The sequence below is a fragment of the Pinus tabuliformis genome, chromosome 4_2, assembly GCF_031772625.1.
Source record: "Pinus tabuliformis cultivar Carrire ecotype Pingquan chromosome 4_2, CPIR1, whole genome shotgun sequence".
NCBI classification, from domain to species: Eukaryota; Viridiplantae; Streptophyta; class Pinopsida; order Pinales; family Pinaceae; genus Pinus; species Pinus tabuliformis.
Genome location: NC_142304.1, coordinates 786,832,731 through 786,848,953, shown reverse-complemented (window position 1 = coordinate 786,848,953; position 16,223 = coordinate 786,832,731).

The window sequence follows — 16,223 nt, the reverse complement described above, 5'->3', positions numbered from 1 at the left end:
GACAACAAAGTATGGCAGAAAAGAAATGCATGGAGCTCTTCTTGAATGTAGGAATATCAGCAACAACCGAGGCCAAGCATGCAGTGTGCATGTAGCAACAACAAACGAAGGAATTGTTTCCAAAACCTGAAATCTACATAACACGGTCATGACGACGCAGGTAAGTGCCTAAACTCATTCGTCAATTGCATAAATCATATTTTAAAAGCTGCATGACTATGGGAATGGTTCGGATTGAGTGGAATCGGTGGCCAGTCAACTCGCCACCCTCGACCAGTTACATATCCTTGTGGGATCGAAACGAGCCCCATTACATTCAAAATTGCCAATTAGATGTGTAGCCAACATGTGTGGAGTGTCCATTCAGGGAGAAATCATTGGGATTGGTAGTGGTGGTGACGGATAATATTAGAGGGTTGGTGATGGTGGTCAGAAACACGCAGAAACATTACGGTCGTGATGTCGGACCAACGGTCCGGTCTGGTCACCTCATCTCCTCACCACGAATCACGCCGCAGTTAAAAGATGCCCAGCTGAAACATGCACCACCTTCTGTTCATTCTGCACTTACGACATCCTCGACTGGAGTATGCATCCACCGCTTCCAAAAACAGTTAACCAGTCATCCTCCACCAGTTTTTCTGCCTGTTTTCGAAAATCTCCCACCTGTCAGGCTCTACCGGAAGCACAGTTCTATTCTACAAGAGCTGGGAGACTTCTATAGGAAGGGTTCTACAAGAAAGGTAGAACAGCTCTGCAGAGAAGGGAAACCTTGAATTTTTGTTGAAATTGAAGCTCCAAACGAGGTAGGCTTGAAAAAAACTTCTCTATGCATGATTTGTTTATATAAGGTGGTGAATTGAACGACATCAGTTTGAAAAACCAGAGGAAAAGTCTGCTTGTGTATTGAGAAAGAAAGTGAAAAGTTCCTGCATATTTCACTGAGTTTCCCCAGTTTTTTCTGCATTAGAAATATCCTCCATGTTTTCTTTTTAAATTCTCTTGCAAGGAAGATATATGCAGTCATAGAGGCCAGCCTGTGTGTGGAGAAAAAAAACTAAATTTGCATATCTATCTGTGTGCTGAGAAAAGAACCTGTGTCCTTATGCTCTGGTCTGTAAAAACAAAATTCTTCTTTTAATAAACAGACAGTCGAATTTTGGGTGATAGAAGTCTTAAAATGAGAGGAATTATTGCTAGTTGATATTGAACACAAGAGATATTCCTTCTTAGAAACCAAATTCATCTATCCCCTATTTCAGTGATTGACTGTTCTTTACCTGAGCATTTCCTCTTCTTGTTAAGAAATAAAAGGAGTGCTCAACACCATGCCAGGAGGATTCATAAAGAAAGAACCCTCAGACTCTAGCAAGTTGCACGAGCACCCTGAGGTGGTGGACCTTTTCACTTGAGCAAATTGGATATCCTTCTTTAACAAAATTCAGGGTTATGATGAGGAAATAACTGAAGAGTTTTTAATGTCCTTGAGACCACGTTCAAAAACACATGCCACAGTTAGTTTTAGGGGTTTGACCCTAGAACTCACCCCTGAGCTCATCAGTGGAGTTACAGGTCTAGCATTGGGGCTCCCTTTGAGCAAGGAAGAGAGGTCATTGGGCCAAGTTACTAAGAAATCATTCTTTCTGCCCGAGGAGCATCCTGTAGAAGACAAAAACAGGGTTAGAAGAACCAGCTTGCCTCCTCTCTGGAGTGAAGTTAGTTATCAAATTATGAAGTGCATCACATGTGAAGGGAGGTTTAGCATCATCTATGGATATCATTTCAGGCTGTTGTGTGAATTAAGGCATGGGATTGACTCGCCTGCCAAGAAACTGAGAATCCCTTATTTCCTTCTTTAGTCACTAATTGAATGTGGTACAAAGTTAAATGAAGGGATCCCAGATCAGTTGGCCCATCACAGGCTCATCAAAATGTTGGTGGAAGATGCTTTGCACACCTACACTGTCCCCATATCCTGGGAAATCTTCAGAAACATGTCCAGGGATGATTACATTAGAACTTTGGCTGAAAACATCACCCCATCCAGCAGAGAGGAGGGTGAGCACACTGAAGGAATTGAGAAAAGCAATGATGAGGGAACATAGGACATTCAAGCAAAGGGAAAAACAGAGGAAGCATAGGAAGAACAGAAAGGAAAAGGAGAAATTGGCCAGATTGTTGAATCTAAAACAAAGGAAGAAACAACAACAAAAACACCAAGCGAAAAGCGTATGCAGAGTAGAAAAGAAAAGGTCGAGAAAGATCAAATGAAGGCTGCCACAGCCAAAGCAGGCACCGAAAAAGGAAAGGGAAAGACACACACTGAGATGGAAGCAACACAGACATAAACAGTGGACACAGATATTTGTACAGGAAGCAAACAAAAAAAGCAGCAAGAGGAGAAATCACCTGAGATGTTGGCAAGGGGGGCAATAGTTGTGCTTGCTACATTAAGAACACCTGGAAAATAAAAAGGAAAGAGTAAGAGGCAAGCCTCCATGTACTTTAAAGTCAGGAGAAGCACAAGGATCAAAGTGGGCAAGCCCTAGCCATAATCAAAGGAACCAATTGTCATTGAGGACACAACCACTAAGCCAAAAGAAGAGTCTCCTTCAAAGATATCTATCACCTATGAAAGAGGAAGCCCAAAAACCTCCACCTGGAGAGAGAGAATTGGGATGATGGACTCAAAGGCAGCTCTACAGGAAGCTAAAACATCTTTATAGGAAACTCTAGCTAAGTTAAAAGAGACTGAGAAATTGGAGGAGAAGGCAGCCAAACAAGCACAGGGAGAGGAAAAGACCGAGGAGATATTGGAACCAAGCCCTCAGCCTAGCTTGGGCTTGTGGAGCGATAAAAAGGTGTTTTTTTAGCTCCTAATTACCTCACATTAATTTTCAATGATCCAGGTGGATATTGGTGGCCACCTGCCAAGTCCACTTGGACCCCCACCATTGTCTTTCTCAGCATTTTCAGTCTCCTTAATTGTAGCACAAGTTACTATTTTTAGCAGTTTTTCGGGTCGTGAACTTCCGGAGCCGTTTTGAGGCCCTAAAAGACGTTTTTTTGGGGAATCCGGGGGCAACATGGGTCCATGAGATGGACCAATGTTGCCCATTCCAACAATGATAGTGATCAGATAGATCTTTCTAATGAGCTATTGTATGCATCAAACAGAGATCATATGCCAAAGTTACGACCCCGGGAAGTTGATGTACCAACTTACCCCCAAACGGGGCCCACAGTTTGGCATTTCATCTCCTAGGGTTACGTTTTGGAATGTTAAGGGTTTTCCATTGTTTCTCAACAATAAATAGGCCTTCGAGCCTCCCTGTAACACAGTTGAGAGGCATGTAGCCATCACATCTCTTCTCAGAGATAAGCTACCATCGCCCTAGCTGGTTTATTTCCATTTTTGGGTGTAAGCATATTTCAGTATTTTCCATTAATGAAATGAAGTATTATTTCCACTACATCTTTGTGTATATGGTTATTTCTGTAATTTGTTGCGTTCCTGTTTAAATCCGGATCAGTGGTATCAGAGCGGTCTACTTTCTCTCTGTTTTTCTTTGCATGTCCCCAACAAGGTCGGGATATAAGGAGTTAGGGCTTGAACTAGTTGAACCTTTGCAAGACCAGCCTCGTAAATCCCGACGGCCTCCCATGGCGGACGAGAAGAAAGACGAGGGGGCAGGAGATCCCATCAAAATCTTGCTCGAAGAAGCCCGCGAGCGACAAAAGAACGCGATGATGGACAGCTTTGCCCCAATCCTTCAGCGGCTACCCAGAAGCAACGCATCGGCTTCCAGCAGCTACTCTGGAAACGCCACACCCTTTAAGGTACAAGTTAATTTTGAAATCCCCATATTCGAGGGTCAGATAGACGCAGATGTCGTAGATAAATGGTTAAATCTGCTAGAGGGTTATTTTTCTGTTCATGAATTTTCGAGTCGGGAAAATATTGTTTTTGCTCTCCTCAAAGCAGCCCCCCACGTCAAGGACTGGTGGGAAACCTACTGCGAGCAGAAGGATGAAAGTACTGGCTCACTATTTTCCACCGCACCCACCTGGGATTCATTCCGGGATGCCATCAAGGAGCAGTACTACCCTGTCGGGAGCTACGAGAATGAATACATAAAGTGGACCACGCTGCGGCAGGGAAGGGACCAAGACGTGCCGGAGTTCACCAATCTTTTCCATACCCTTCGCACAAAGTTGGGTATCAAGGATTCAGAGCAACATTTGATACTCAAATACCGTGGCTGCCTTCACAAGTACATCCAGGAAGAAATACAATTCCTAAACATCCCCTCGCTCGGCGCAGCATACCGGTATGTCGTCAAGGTCGAGCAAAAGTTTAAACAAAAGAAGCGAGACTTTGGATCTGCGAATCCAAAGTAGGGGAAAGGTGCCCCTAAACCACAGAACAAAGGAGAAAGCCAAGGGGGGACAGCCCAAGACAACCAGCCAAAGCTGCAAGCAAAGAACAGCGCCGCGAAGCCGAGAAAGGACACTGGAAAATGGTGCGAGTTCCATAAGAGCTCCACTCACAACACAAGTGAGTGTCGGGCCAAGAAGTCACTGGTGACTGAGCTAAAGGTTTCAGAAACAGATGCATGTTCCGACTCTCAGTCAGAACCTGATAAGGGGTATGAAGAAGGGAAGCAGATCATTGATGCGGACCCCAGCGCCACTGTTGCTACCGCAAAGATCCAGAAAAATGAACCCGAAGATCCAGAGGAGGAGGAGCGTCTCTTCCACTCCCAGATGTGGGTAAAGGGATCCCCGATACAGTTCATTGTTGATAGCGAGAGTCAAAAGAACCTCATTTCGGCAGAGGTCGTGAAGCGGTTGGGCTTACCGACCACAGCACATCCACAACCATACACGATTGGGTGGCTTCACCAAGGACAAGATCTTCGCGTGAGCCAGCAGTGTCGCCTTCCATACAACATCAAGCCCTTCATAGATGAGGTATTGTGTGACATTGCTCCCCTTGAAGTTTGTGATGTATTACTAGGAAAACCATACTTGTGGAAGCGACATGCTGTGTATGAATCAAGGCCCCGTGCTGTTATTATTACATTAGGAAATAAGTTGTTCAAGATACCAGAGGTAGCACCACCTGCTGCCCTCTCTTTGATTACTGCAAAACAATGCAGTAAGATCATTTCCAAAACCAAGAAATTTATTTTCCTGATGATACACCCTCAAGGAAAGAAGAAGACAGTGGTCGCGGCTTCCAAACGGGGCCCCTCTGCACGACAACTACAGATGGACAAGATTGTGGAGGAGTATGAGGACTATTCACCTCCCCGGCAGGGGTTCCTCTGCACTGTCAAGTCAAGCACTCCATCGATCTGACCCCAGGCGCGCTGCTACCCAATGGACCAATTTATCGGCACTCCATTCTGGAGAACGATGAAATCAAGAGGCAGATTCAGGAGCTCTTGCAGAAAGGTCACATTCGTCTGAGTTCATCGCCCTGTGGGAGCCCGATCGTGTTGGTACAGAAGAAGGATGGGACGTGGAGACTCTGTATTGACTATCGGGCGCTGAACAAGATCACTGTCCGTAATAGGTACCCGATCCCTCAGATTGATGACCTCCTAGACCAACTAAAGGGGGCGAAATATTTCAGCAAGATCGACCTGAAGTCGGGATATCACCAGGTACCAATCGAACCCTCTGATGTGTGGAAGACTGCCTTCAAGTCCAAGGAGGGCCTCTTCGAATGGTTGGTCATGCCTTTCGGATTGACAAATGCTCCTGCAACCTTTATGAGGCTAATGGATGACATCTTGCGGCCATTCACCAACTCCTTTGTAGTAGTATACTTAGATGACATTTTGATCTTCAGCCAGAGTTGGGAAGAGCACCTCCACCACATCCGACAGGTTGTCCAAACACTACGGCAACACAAGCTATGTGCCAATTTGGAGAAATGCACTTTTGGCATGACCCAGGTTCAGTATCTGAGATACATCATTGATGAACAGGGGGTGCATGTCGATCCAGCCAAGATCCAAGTCATTCAGGATTGGCCCTCTCCAACCACTCTAACAGAGCTCCGCAACTTTCTAGGTATTGCCAACTTCTATCGCAGGTTTGTGTTGGGGTTTTCTCATATTTCTTGGCCCTTGAGTCAAGTCACCAAGGGCGGGGCGAAAGAAAAATTCTTTTGGTCTGAATCTCAACAGAAGGCATTCAGGGAGTTGAAGGATCGCCTCTGCACGGCACCAGTGCTCGCGTTACCAGATTTACAACAACCATTTGAGGTCGAGACAGATGCCTCTGACTATGCTATTGGGGCAGTCCTTACTCAACATGGACATCCAGTGGCATATCATAGTGAAACACTTTCAGACATAGTCCGGGAGTACCCCACTTATGATAAAGAGATGTATTCCATTGTACAGGCCTGCCGACAATGGAAGCATTCCATTTTGGGGAAGGAAACGGTCATCCACACAGACCACCGACCTCTGCAGTTCATACAGACCCAAGGGAAATTGCAGAATGATCGCCATCAGAAGTGGTCTACATACCTGCAACAGTTTCACTTGAATATCAAGTATAAAAAGGGCAGCACCAATAATGTTGCAGATTGCCTCAGTCGACCACCGATCATGGCGCTAACCACCGTGCTCAACTCTTGTGGGCATGAGACTTCTGATTGGCCACTTCTCTACAAAAGCGACCCAGAATTCGGCCACACATATCAGACACTCTTGGAGGGTCGACAGGTTGCAGATTTTCACCTCCAGGATGCCCTATTATGCCACCTCGGTCACCTTTGTGTTCCTTCAAGCGAACGTGCCAAGATGATTTGGGAAGCACACTACAGTTGGGCTGTTGGGCAATTCGGGGTCGAGAAAACAGTGGCAGTACTGCAAAATTATTTCTATTGGCCGAATCTTCGACATGATGTTGGGAAGTGCATCCGATCATGTACTGCCTGTGCCATTGCCAAATCGGCCATTAAGAAGCACGACCTCTATACCCCGTTGCCTACCCCTAGTCGACCTTGGGAATCCATCTCCATGGATTAGATGTCAGGCATTCCTTCCACTAAGCACGGAAATGATTGTGTTTTTGTGGTCGTCGTCAGGTTCTCGAAGATGACCATTATGGTGGCCTGCAAGAAGAATATCACAGCAGAAGCCACTGCTAAACTCTTCTTTGAACGAGTGTGGGTGCACTTTGGGATCCCACAGTCTATCATCTCAGATCGGGGCAATCGGTTTCTCAGCACATTTTGGTCCAGTCTCTGGTCAATGCTAGACACCAAACTCACGAAGTCCACAGCCTTCCATCCTCAAACTGATGGCCAGACAGAGGTTGTCAATAGGATGATTGTGCACATTCTGCGCATGTATAACTCAAAGCATCCACGCACATGGGACGAGAGCCTCCCCTATGTTCAGCACAGCTACAACCGAGCTCTTCACAGCTCCACTGGCCATAGCCCTTTTCAGGTGGGTTTGGGATTCCAGCCACTATGCCCCACTGATGTGGCCATGCCACTTGCAGCTACTCACATGAATTCAGCTCATGTCCAGTCCGAAACAGATAAGGCCACCAGCTTCATTGAGCGCATTCAACATATTCACCAGCAGGTCCATGACATTCTTGAGAAATCAAATGCCAAGTACAAGCAGCGACATGATCAACATCGGGTGCCACACAAGTTTCAGGTGGGCGACAAAGTCTGGTTGCATTTGCGAAAGGAACGCCTTACTGGAGCCTATTGGAAATTGAGACCACTCCGATATGGTCCTTACACCATTACTAAGGCTATGGGAGACAATGCATTTGAGCTCAGCATTCCCCCATTCCTTGGCCTGCACCCAGTGTTCAATGTGGACCGCCTTCGGCCATACTTTCCACCATTGTTAGACACATCCGACATTGCAGAACAGCTCAAACCCACAGAATTAAATCCAGATTGCATGGAACAAGTTGCAACTGATCGGATCATGGACACACAGATCAAGAACACTCGCCAACAGAATATCCAACTGTATCGAGTTGTCAAAGCAGGCCAACTCCTTCAGCAGGGCAAGTGGCTCACCCGGGAACAAGTTCAGCAGAAGTTTCCTAATCTCATGGAGGAGCTCAACGCAATGGGGACCATTGCTTCCTAAGGGGGGAGGAATGATCTAGGTGGATATTGGTGGCCACTTGCCAACTCCACCTGGACCCCCACCATTGTCTTTCTTAGCATTTTTAGTTTCCTTAATTGTAGCACAACTTACTATTTTTAGCAGTTTTTCGGGTCCTGAACTTCCGGAGCCGTTTTGAGGCCCTAAACGACGGTTTTTTGGGAATCCGAGGACAACATGGGTCCATGGAATGGACCATGTTGCCCGTTCCAACAATGATAGTGCTCGGATAGATCTTTCTAATGAGCTATTGTACGCGTCAAACGGAGATCATATGCCAAAGTTACGACCCCGAGAAGTTGATGTACCAACTTACCCCCAAACGGGGCCCACAGTTTGGCGTTTCATCTCCTAGGGTTAGGTTTTGGAATGTTAAGGGTTTTCCATTGTTTCTCAACAATAAATAGGCCTTCGAGCCTCCTTGTAACACAGTTGAGAGGCATGTAGCCATCACATCTCTTCTCAGAGATAAGCTACCATCGCCCTAGCTGGTTTATTTCCATTTCTGGTTGTAAGCATATTTCAGTATTTTCCATTAATGAAATGAAATATTATTTCTGCTGCATCTTTGTGTATATGGTTATTTCTGTAATTTGTTGCGTTCCTGTTTAAATCCGGATCAGTCAACCCAGGTACGACTTTTTGTTTCAAGAGTGTCCTCAGTCTAAGGCGGCTATTTGCTCAAGAGTAATGTTTTGCAGTATAGTGCTTAGAAGTAAATGGATGCTTGAGAAGAAATCTAACTACAACAACATAAACTCAAATGCTCTAAAATCCAACTATTCACTCAGGAAACATCAATCGAGGATACAGTAGCAACAACTCATTCCTCTAGAGATTGATACAATTAAAATCAAACTAGAATAAGAAAATCAATCTGAGAACGAGGAAGAAGTAACCAATGTTCTCTACAGTTGACAGCCCTATATGAAAGCAATTAAAAGGAAATAGAATTTAAACTAAAGCTGCTATTGAAAGTAAATTAGGAAAACTCTTTTAAAAGCAAACTCTTGCAATTAATCAAAAGAAATGAACAACAAAGTAAATGGGCAGCAAACTGTAATTAAAGGAATCTGAACAACAAACTCTAATTAATGGAAACAAACAACAACAAAGCCAAAAAAATAGCAATCTTTACTCTAAGAATAAATTGGAAAGCAAACAGAAATAGAGTGGCACCTAATTAGAAATGAAATATAGAACAACGCTTAGAGCCTACGGAGCTGAAATAAATAATACACACAGAATACAGAGATATTAAGAAAAATAGTAATCTGAGTCTGATACCGCAACTACTAATCCTGGTTAGAAAGGGTAACAATTACAATTCATAATGGAACCACAATGTCAATTGAATAGCAATCGTATGAAGTATAAACCATAAACAAATACATTAATACCAGCTTAAGAAGGTTACAGCTTGATTACTCTGTAATTAAACAGCAATAGCATTCTGTAGAGAACACCAATGTTACATTAACAACTTTTAAAGGAATAGCTATACGTTATAAGATCAGAATGCACATTATGGTTTTCTTATTGCAGAGAACGATATATGAAATATAACAGAGCTGCAATATAAGATAACAAAACACACTAGATTACCGATTCAAGCTGATAAGCAAAACCACACATGAACTACAAATATAATATACAACAGCATAACCAGCTTACTCCACCAGAGGCTGGGCCCTTAGCCGCCAGCGGATGCTGCTAGGTTACTTCAGATGAAAAGAATGAACAACAACTCCCAAATCAGGTATTAATCATTAAATGGTGAAATCATTACAACAACTGAAGCTTTGAGACTTACAGCATGAAACAATCCTTTCTTCTTCCTATACTATCATGAATTCTTAATTCTAAATCTCTAATTCTAAATCCTTAATTCTCCATGCTCTTAGCCATCCCCATCTCTGATCTCTATTTTCATTTAAATAGAAAGAGATCAGAGAGAAGTTACAACAAAGATAATAAGAACATGATTTCTATTACAAAATTGGATTGCTTCCAACCAATTGATCAACAAGAAAATATATTTCCATCTATCTTTCAAGAAGAGCAAGACGAATTTGGCTTTGCAGCTAAGATTTGGGAAACGGCCACACAACAAATCTAAGAAAATCGTGCTCAAAGAACCCTGCGTTTCTCTCAATACAAGTCAAATTTGGGCAAACCGTTCTTTTTATGTTAATTTGGTCGGTTCTGGACAAAACCCATGTTTCGGATTTTCCATATTCTTCTTCATTTGCTCAGAATCTCAACCGCAAAATTGTCACTCCTTATTCCAGCGAATTTTTGAGTTGACACTTTTAATGATCAAATCTTCAATATGGAAATTATCTTGGAGGATAAAATTGGTGAATAATATTATAGCCAATTTATTAAAACTATCATTGATAAAATCATGCATAATCATCAATTTATTAGAAATAAAGGAGAATAAATAATATTCATTCATAAGAGCATAAATCATTATAAATTGGATTTATATAATAAATTATAATAAATTACATGATAAAGAAAAGTAAAAATGGATGAAATAAGTGTTCAAAAGTTATAATAATAATGGCATATTAATGGCCCAATAGGGCTCATATTACAACCTGTTAGAAAGTGGGAAGATCATCGCACAGAAGTTTGCGGTACCACTCTTCTTTGCATTGGAACAAGAATGGGGTAGGACTCACACTTGGATGAGGATTGCCAAATCCAAGGGTGTGGTAGACATAGGCCACCCGGAAGAACAGCTCAAAGAATAAAGAAAAGAGTTGGCCATGGTGAGGCACGTGGAAAGCAGCCAAAGAGCTAAATTACAGGAGGAGAATGAAGTGCTAAAACAACAGTTACAACTACAAGGAGGTCATAAGGAAGATAGGCCATCCATTTTGGAGCGCAACAACAGCAAGAAAGACCTCTAGCAGATAAAGAAACAACTGAGGAACAACAGAGAGAGGCAAAGCTGCAAGATGATGTGGAGATGTTGACAAAGCTACTACAGGAGAAGGAGTCACAGACAGTAGAAGAAATACAGTTTTTAAAACAACAGGTGCAAGAAAAAGAGGACCAACTGGCCTGCATGGCTAGCTGGGCAGTAGAGGCCTTACAATGTAGGCAACCTGCTAAGTCATATGCCTTATATCTTAAAGATCAATGGTTGCAATTTCAAATTAACACCTTGGCCCAAAGGGGCACTACTCCATTTCAGAACTACCATCAATTTATGGATTTGTGTGAAAGTAGCTCAGCAGAAGATAAGGCCAAGTTAGCAGAATTCTATTTACACAACTTGGCACTTCCAAACATAAATCTATGGGACCCCAATGCTGCATTGGGAGATGTGCAACTCATGGCCATGGCCTCTTGGTTAAACCATGAGGAAAAGAGGGCAGCAAAAATTAGGAAAGTTATGGACAGAGAGCTAAGTGAGCCACTCATGATCAGGGCAGAACTAGAAGATCCCTCAGCTTTAATATATGCCCACCAGCACCTGGCCAACAACCCTCAGGTTCTCGTAGACTACATTGAAAGACAAGCTCAGGCCATTGCTCACTTTCAGGACATAGAAAGACTGTTGGGGGATAACTGCATTCTTGCTTGCACAAGGAGATGGAACACACTGTCCCACAGTCTGAAAATAAGGGAATACCACTCCCCAACAAAGATGAGGGAGGCCTTGGCAAGAGTACCACTCTATAAACAGTCAATGAAAAATCTGTAGGACAACTGAATCGGCCTAAAGTTCAGTCCTCCATTGCTTTTACGACTACTCGAAGGAGTCAAAGAAGAAGAAGAGCACAGGCAGTGGGAGGAGGTAGAGAGAAAAACAGGGTTTCATGACCGAGAAGAGGACATCACCTCGGAAGCCTTGGATGTTAGAGAGGCAATCAAAGCAATCAAAGATGATGAGCTAGATTAGTTGCTCAAAGGATGAGCAACACATTTAGCAAGGGTTGATGATGAGCCCCAAAAATGGGTAACTTATTGGGCTCATTTTGCATATTATTCACAATTAATCCACCATTCTTCATATTTTTATGCATGCTTTTGAATATATTTATGTTAAATGAATGAATGAGAATAGTCACTTGACCACAAAGTCTAATACGTGCTTATTGCAGATTTTTGGACATCTTTTGGACAAAGGTCAAGCATTTATGAGCCAGTTGACAGCCAAATATGAGGGAACAAGGCTGAGGATTAATAGGAAGGGTGTCTCCTACACTAAATGGCCCCTTCCTTGAGTTCTCCATCATCAGCTCAGAGTTCAACAAACCACCAAAGATGATATCAAAGGGAAGCCGAGCAGATTTTGTGAAGTGGATGATTACTTGCAGTTTTGAGCAACCAAGCCCCTCAAGTTAAGGAGGGCTGTTGGAGGTCCTCATGGTGCATAAGTAGGAAGGCTTCAAGCCTTGGTATTTTAACTATTGGACAGTTGTTTTTCGCACTTTAGTGCTGCTCTGCCTTTCAGCGCATTTTCGAGCTCTTGATGTAAACATTTTTGTGACATCATGGTTATTTTTTAGTAATGGAGATAAATTTCACTTTACATCATCTCTGAGCTTTTCTTAGGAGACTTTAGCTCTTGGGGTTGGGCCCAACCCAAGTGCCAGTACCTCCTTTGTGTACTTTTATGTGTTTTCCTTGCATTCATAGAATAATTTTTGTTATTTAGGTTACGATCTTGCTTTACTTAGGTTGTTTTTGATGATTAAAATAGCTTTTCATGCTCCAGTTTGATTTGACAGTTGGATAATAGAAAATATATGCAAAAAGGCCATCAAGCAACCCTTGATCTCATCTCTCCCTCCTTGGTACCATGAGTTGAGACCAAGGCATACTTGCTGCCACAAAAACACTATTTTTTTCCTTTCCATGCAATTGCTAGTGTTAGATTTTTAGTTGGAGAAGTTGATACCAGTTGTACTTGCATGTTTAGATCTGTTCTTGCTTAGTTTCCATAGTTATCTAGCATGGTTACCTGTCTATAAACTTCTGTTCATCATGTTTCTGGTTTTTAGGTCAGATTAGGTCAAAATAGATAGATCTCTATTTTTTGCAATCTTTATTCGATCAATTCTGGAAAATAGTGTGTAGAGCACCTGTAATACATCCCTAACTACCATTCCTTCATCATGCAACCTACTCCAACCCCTAATCCAAGATTCCTCCCCTGCATTCGCCACACATTCCCGATTTGCCTTAATTTCTACATTTCTATGCAACATTGCTCCCTCCATCCTTGAACAAATCCAACCACCTTCATCACTCCTTAGCTTCATTTACCAGGTCCTAGACCCCTTAACATCCTTATCCATCCTCCACTTTCACATTCCCACCGTTTTTCCACCATCAACCCTCTAAAATCCTCTTTCGGCTCTTCCAATAGAACATCCTGTAGAACCCCTGTAGAAGTTCACGTGAGCAGTTTTTCAAGATCTAATTGTTGTGAAACTCTCTGGAAAGGTGCTACAGACCCCTTAGGCCCTCTTCTCACCTTCTCAACCTCCTGCAAGCACCCACTCCATTTCCCTTTGCCAATCAACCTTTGCATAGTCAAAAATAGTTAAAGCACATGCATAATAATTCTGCAAGATTACTCAAAAATAAAAAAGGATGTTTTTCAAGATTTTACTTCAGAAGTAGCTTAGTCACATGCATTTTACTTTTAGAAGAGTCAATGGCATCGATATCCGCACCTTTCATCTCTTTTCTTGCACTAGTAGGGATAGTCGGTAAAACTAGGGTTTGCTAGGGTTAGCATTTCCTTTCAGCTTTCAGCTTCTTTCTACAAGTATATTAGCCTCTTTTGAGTTAGCTTTCATCCATCATAGTTAGAAGCTTCTTCTAAGAGCTCATAGAAGTTGGATTAAGCTCCTAGCGAACTTGTGCCAGCTGATCAAGTGACAGCCTACGGTAAGAGCTAGTACTCATGCATATAGCACCGTCGCTTCCAAGTTTGTTACGAACAACCGGGTTGATAAAAGTAAAGAAGGGAGTCCCAGGAGTTGCAGCATCATTGCTACAATAATGGAATCCACCACCTGCATTGCCTGGATCTTTTTGGGGTCCACCGTGACACCTTCACACCCCAAAATGTGGCCCAAATACTTAACTTCTTCCATGCCAAAAGAGCACTTGGACATCTTGACAAATAATTTATGCTTCCATAGCAGTTGCAAGAGTAGATCTACATGCCGAAAATGTGTGGCCCAGGTGCGGCTGTAGATGAGGATGTCATCAAAGAAAACAAGGACACATTTTCTAAGATATGGTTTGAGCAGGTGGTTCATGAGGCTTTGAAAAGTGGATGGTGCATTACAAAGACCAAATGGCATGACTAGGAATTCATAATGGCCTTCATGAGTTTGGAAAGCAGTCTTTGGAATGTCTACTTCTCTCATGCGAATTTGGTGATAGCCCGAGTGAAGGTCGAGCTTAGTAAAGAATTGAGCCCCATTTACTTCATCTATCAAATCATCGACAACCAGGATGGGAAATTTATCTTTGACCGTCAAATTGTTGAGGGCCTTGAATTCTACACACATACACCATTCCCCATCTTTCTTGAGCACCATGATCACATGCGATGAATAAGGACTAATGCTAGGATGAATGATGCCTTCTTCCAGGAGTTCCTTGATGATTTTTTCAATTTCATTCTTTTGGGTGAACAGATATCTATATGGGCGCAAATTTGATGGTTGGGCCCCTGGCACCAAAGTAATGATATGATCATGTTCCCCTCTCAAGGGTCGAAGCTCATGAGGCTTGTCAAAGACCGGTAGATGGTTGTTTAAGATCTATTGTATCTAAGGATGAATATTAAGAGTAGTGGGTTTGAAGGCCTAGATGGCATTAAATTGGCCTATAACTCCATGGTGGCCCTTTTTTAACAATTTTTCCATCCTATGCGAGCTGATGATAGAGGGAGAACCCGCCTGGAGTTCGTGGAGGGTATATGTGTGCTTGTTCTGCTTAAAGCTCATATATAACTCCTGGAAATCCATTGTGATTGGGTCGATTGTGCGGAGCCGTTCAACACCCAAGAAAATGTTACACCCTCCCATGTGTATAGAAAACATGTGGGTCTTTAACTGATAATCCGCCATTTGAAGTTTGACATTTTCACAGCAGCCTTCACATTTCATTGTCCCCCCATCAGCAATTTGGACCTGGAAATTAGAGACTGCTCTGACAAAATGATGCACTGCTTTAGCAACTCTTTGATGGATAAAGTTATGTGTACTACCATTATCAATCAGGACTACTATAGGGCGATGCTTAATAAAACCTATGATTTTGAGAGTTTGGAGAGAAGAAAACCTTGCCAAAGCATGAAGCGAGATAACTGGTTCTTCAGGTGTAGCTGGGAGCACATTTTCCAACTGGTTGTCCTCATCTTCCTCTTCTGGCTCCTCAAAGGGTGAGGCTTCCTCCGATGACCTGTGATCAGTAGCATCGATTTGAAAGAATTTGGGTTCCTTGCATTTATGCCCCGTGGAGTATTTCTCATCATAGTAGTAACACAATCCTTGCTTTCTTCTTTCCACCATTTCTGCTGGTGACACCTTTTGAACCTTAAGTGTTTGGGTAGTGCTTGGAGCCTGGGTGGGGCGACCCTTGGCTATGAAATTTGGATGAGTCGACTGAGCCGCTAATGCGTGTTCTACTTCATGAGCTGTCTTGCAAGCATCCTGCCATGAGATTGGGTGTTGTAGTCGGACATGGGCTTGTATGGATTCTTTGAGATTGCTGACAAAACATTCCATGTAAAACTCATCTCGTAGACCTCATGTGCGGAAGGCTAAGGCTTCAAAGGCTGCAATATATTCTTGCACTGTTCCTGTCTGTCGGAGCTTAGTAAGATGCCCCATAAAATTAGATTCATGGTCGAAGTGATCCACAATGGTTTTTTCGAATACTTGCCAAGTCACAAGCCTTCCATAGCAATGTTGATGTCACTGCCACCATTGCCATCTTTTGTTGTTCAAGTACATGCTCCCCACACTTAGATGAGTTGCATCATCTCTGATGTGATTCAATGTGCATTAT